General features: G+C 43.7%; 1 long non-coding RNA gene across 1 annotated transcript in view; it reads right to left on the minus strand.

Moving 5' to 3' along the window:
- Positions 1-740: 740 nt before the first annotated feature.
- Positions 741-5,127, minus strand: part of LOC116385191 (uncharacterized) — a 6,514-nt gene continuing 2,127 nt past the window's right edge. The window contains exons 2-5 of the long non-coding RNA XR_004212851.1: positions 4,942-5,021; positions 4,772-4,835; positions 3,861-3,921; positions 741-3,490 (exon numbers count right to left, since the gene is read on the minus strand). This is a non-coding gene — a long non-coding RNA (uncharacterized LOC116385191). The remainder of the gene's footprint in view (positions 3,491-3,860; positions 3,922-4,771; positions 4,836-4,941; positions 5,022-5,127) is intronic.

The raw sequence follows: 5,127 nt of genomic DNA on the forward strand, positions 1-5,127 counted from the left end.
AAACGGTCATAGCATAGCATGTCGAAAAAAGTCAAAAACGGTCATAGTATAGCATGTCGAAAAAAGTCAAAAACAGTCATAGTATAGCATGTGACTGTTTTTTAGCATGTCGAAAAAAGTCAAAAACAGTCATAGTATAGCATGTGGATAAAAGTCAAAAACGGTCATAGTATAGCATGTCGAAAAAAGTCAACAGTATACACTCATAGTATAGTATGTCAAAAAACATGGGGGAAGAACAAAAATGATCTGACAACCAGAATAGGGAAAGCAGGGGAGTATGTATGTGTGGGGTGATGAGTAGATTGCAGGCAGGTGAGTTGAATGAGTGCAGTGTGGGGTTGGCAGGGGAACGAGCCAGGGGCAGGTGATTGAGCACAGGTGAAGCGAATGAAAGCAATCAGGAGACACTCAGACACAGAGACACAGGAGGGAGCCGGGAGGAGACCAGGGGCGGAGCCACAGGAACACAGGGGGCAAAGCCTAAACCGTGACACTACTACTACTACTGCAGAGGACATTTTCAGCTCAGGTTCAACTACACCATCTTTTCATTAAATACATTTGAGAAGTTGAAAATTTTCCTTGATTTGGGTCGCGGCTTGTCATTAAGGGGTGATGGTGGGTCCCGTAGCTAAACCAGTTGAGAACCACTGCTATAGAGGGTCGTAACAAAAGTCACATTATAATGTGCCATGAAAATATCGAAAAAATAAAATAATATAGTATGTGTCAACGCCCGGGAATTGGGAGACCAGACAAGTTTAAATGTCATCAATAAGCATATTTATTCACAAAACAGCAGAGAACAGAACAAACCTGAAAGTCAAGAATCATGTACGGAATTATGAAAATGTCTGCAGCAAACAAAAGAAAAATGCGAGTAGCGCCAGCAAGGAAAGCCCGTGGAAGGGTGGTGAGCTCTCATATCAGAACTAACACAGAGCCCAGGTAGTCGCTCATCAAGTCGACGATCCGGATCCTGCAAGACAAAGAAGAGTCAGCGAAACAAAGACGCACAGACACCTAGTGGAGTGGAGGAGTTGTCACATAGTCATAAAATAATGTAAGAATTTTATGTCCGAATATAAAATGACAGTTTTATGACATATTTTTATATTCTATACAATTACATGTTTTAGGACATTCTACACAATAAAAAAAAAAATACTAAAATGCTTAAGTTTAAGGGTTTTGGTCGATATGCCACACTAACTCAGCCGTTAACAGTGTTTCATTTCAGGAAGTGTATCCCCTAAGCTCCCTATTAAATGCAAATGTGATGTTGTCAAATGTCGAGGTCTGTTTGTGTTCCTCCCTCCCTCCCTGCGGATAGAGAGGTGTGCATTTCGGGGACGCACAGTGACCTAGAAACACAGAGCCATCCCCTTATTCAAGTGAAGGGGTTGCATTCACGCTCAAACGGTCAGGGTTTTTACCGTCCCTTTCAAGTGCAGTGAAACAAAATGACCTGGAACAAACAGGTCTTTAATAAGCGCTGTACTGGGGCCTGCCCACAAGTGGCTTATCGTTTCACTATAGTTCCACAGGACTCTTAACCAGGGCAGTGCCAGGCGAAGAGTGCAGCGGTTCACATTTTAGGGTTTCATCTTCTCAGAATTTGTAATTTTTGCTTCTCTTACATTTTAGTAAATTGAATATCTGGGGGTTTGCTCAATATCTGTTGCTCGGACAAACAAGTCATTTGATGACCACGGGCTCTCGTCAGATGTGGGACTGCCAAGCTCATTGCAGTGTGGTCTTCATCAGGTGAGTCATCTCTCACATACCCACAGCATCACATCTTCTATTTACAAAGAAATGAACATAAAAGACATCCAGTCAACCAATAAAAATTCCTGCTTTATAACGGCTAAAACCCGCCAACTGATGGCTCCTCTATTGTGAAACCAGTCTGGGCTCCAAAGAACCTTGTTAAAAGATCCTAAAAGATAGTTTTACACAGTGATGAGAAATAAATGATAGAGCAAACAAGCGACATGTGACAACAGCTCCTGGTCCCATAGTAACCTGTGTGTCTGTGTATTCAAGAGGGGCACTCCGAGGTCAAATCTTTGTCTTTTTTCCATCACAGCAGAGCCAAAAACGATGGCAAATCTACGGCAACTGGGCTTATTGTGCCGCAAATCTGTATACACGCGCCGAAATCTAGGGGCCTATAACCTTTCCACTGCTCTCTGACATTTCACAATATGATTTACGACTCCACAGTGATGGATGCACCTCGCTCACTTGACGTCTCATCTCTCTCAGAGGTCGGGGTCAGTCTCATCTCCCCACCCACACGTCTTGCCTCATCTAGCCTAGCCCTACTCCTAATGTCCGCATCGACGTACACACAAATGGGACTGTGTGCCGAGGTAGCTGACTGATGAGGGGACAATTATCAGTGATGTCAGTGCAGTGGAGAAGCATGTTATCATCCAAAATCTATCAAACTGTAACTGCCTCTAATGAATGGAGCATCATTAGTGGGACGCACTAGATGGTTTGTCAAATAGATGATGTAAGCGCGATGGGAAGAGCAAGAGACTCACTCAGGGTCATGATTTAAGTTGTACTCCTCCGGTACAGCGCAGGCACTGCCGCATACAATTCTCTGTGTTCTTCGAGGTAACTTGTAACCTGCTCAGCCTCACTTATCTATCTCTAAGACGTACACTCCCTTAACGTCATACACACACACACACACACACACACACACACAGCAAATGTACAGATGTAAACATGGAGGGAGGAAGCTGAGTGAATTCAGATGATAGTGGACAAAGGCTTCCATTCATGGGACAGAAACTGACTGGACTGATCAGGAAGAAACAAACTAACTATTATTAATCTTTTGTTAAATATTTGTTTGAGGTTAAATATTTTTGAGTTCATGATACACTGTACCACCATGTACAACATATTAGTTAAAGAGTCTTTTTGTCCTACATTGTACTATTGTGTTTAATGGCCCACACACCTCTGTGTGTGTGTATGTAACATACAGATACGGCGTTGGGAGGTGACTTCATCCGCGTTCCTTTACAACAGGTGGGGCGAGAGATGAAAAGGTGAACATTTGTCAACAAAAGGTTTTGAAACTATAGCAACCCAGGTCAGCGGTTACCGTGGCGACAGCCACAGTTTGCATTCCCCACGTAGGCGAGATTGAGCGAGGATTCACCCTGCCGTTTGCTCGACGCCCAACTCAAGACACTACACAACCTCTCTCTCTGCGTCGGTCACTACCTCTTCGTGTTCGTCAAATAAACTCGTCGTGTGACTTCAGCCTCTGACAGGGCAGCTGGTGACAGAGTTTGAAGGCCGTAAACACACACACTGTTCACCATCTCAAGGCAACTTGAGACGGCTACCATGGGCGTAATCTCCTTTCCTCTCTACTCGGAGCAGGGTGCGTTACTGTAGGAAGGCTGATCGTCTTTGACAGGTGCACAGCGAGGGCAGGAGGTCCAGGGTTGGGGGCCTGTCAGATGTAAAACACACAGGCTTTGATGTGCACTTCCAACGTGCTGGAGCCACAGCACACTGATGCAGCTGCAAGACTTGCATCAGTGGACAGATCAAATCAGCACTGAAAATGTAATCTGTGTGTGTGTGTGTGTGTGTGTGTTGGCATTAGTGACATTTTAGGGGACTTAGATTTACAAAATGAAATGTCCATCATTTGGAAAACAGACACTTTTCAAAATACATTTTTACTTTTACTTCTGAGGTCAGTCTGGGTTCAACCCCCTCAAACTTCACTATACACCGATTCAGACACATGCTCCTCAGTGATGCTGCTGCTGATGATTATGGTGAAAGATGAAGGCCATTACTGCCGCTTGACCTACCTGCTTATGGCGAGAAGAAGAATCAAAGGACCCAAACAGACCCCCCTCCGCTCTCCGCAAGCTGTTTTTTCAAGAAGAAAAAGCATCCAGATTATTACAGATATCGGCTCCTTCTATAGCAGTCAGCATAGGGAGGCCTCATCCCCTGCTAGTGCTCCCTGCAGAGGCCTCGTTTGTTTCCCATGAGATGAAGGAGGAACTGCTCAAATAAAAGCTGACCTTGCAGAGTTCACAACATCCTCAGACATTCAGGCTCCTTGAGCAAACAAAACATGAAAAATTCTTGCAAAATGTCTTGCAATGTTTTCCTAAAATGAAGGAAAGCTTCCTTTTGGACGTTGGGTTTTGCAGTGATCTGAAAAATATCTTTTTGCACCGCATGAATAAGAGCAGGCCTAAAAATAGGGCAAAGCAACATGATGTTATCAGCTTTTGTGAATTGTAATCTTCACATTAGAGGGTAATCAATAATACTAATGAGAAAAGATTGTCATAGACATGCCTCTCTACGATGTCAGTATGAAATGAATCTGTAAAGAGTTAGCTATGCCTATGAAGCTAATTAACATATATTTCATTTTTTCAATCCATTTAAAAACAGAAGTGTAAAGACGTCAGGTTGTAGTTTTACGGTGGGTTATGTGCTGGACTATTTCTTGGCACCTGGAATCTTGCCAAGCAATAACATGTTGCTTCTACACTTCTTAAAAAGTGGTGCTGGAAGGCAGAGGAGTATTTCAGCTGCTTCCCACTGTCTTTATGCTAAGCTAAGCCAAGCCAACGGGCTACTGGCTGTATGTTCCTATTTAGTGTACAGATAGTTCAGGTATTGAACTCACGAGAAAGCGAAATAAGCCTGAATTTCCCAAAATATCAACAGCTAAATAAAAGAAATCTGATAACTCAATTACCTGATCACATGAAGGTACAAAGCACAACAAAGAAGTGTCTGGATATTTAGAAGATTACAGTAGCCTGAAAGAGAAAGAGAGAAAGAGAGAGAGGTGAGAACCAAAGGGTGGCTTTACAATGCTCAGCGGGCCCCTTGGCACAATTGTCTGGAGACCTGCCAACTGCTCACATTCCTGCCTTTCTTTTGGGACTCAGAGGTCTGGGGTGGCAGAGTGGCTGGGCGAGACTGGCATCAGGGTCACACTAAATCTGCAGGGAGAGGGTAAGAAAGAAAATGGGTAAACAACAATAAGACAGGTGAGAAGAGCGAGAGAGAGAGAGAGAGAGAGAGAGAGAGAGAGAGAGAGAGAGAGAG

The sequence above is a fragment of the Anarrhichthys ocellatus genome, unplaced genomic scaffold (genome assembly GCF_004355925.1).
Source record: "Anarrhichthys ocellatus isolate YVR2014 unplaced genomic scaffold, GSC_Weel_1.0 scaffold10, whole genome shotgun sequence".
Lineage (NCBI taxonomy): Eukaryota > Metazoa > Chordata > Actinopteri > Perciformes > Anarhichadidae > Anarrhichthys > Anarrhichthys ocellatus.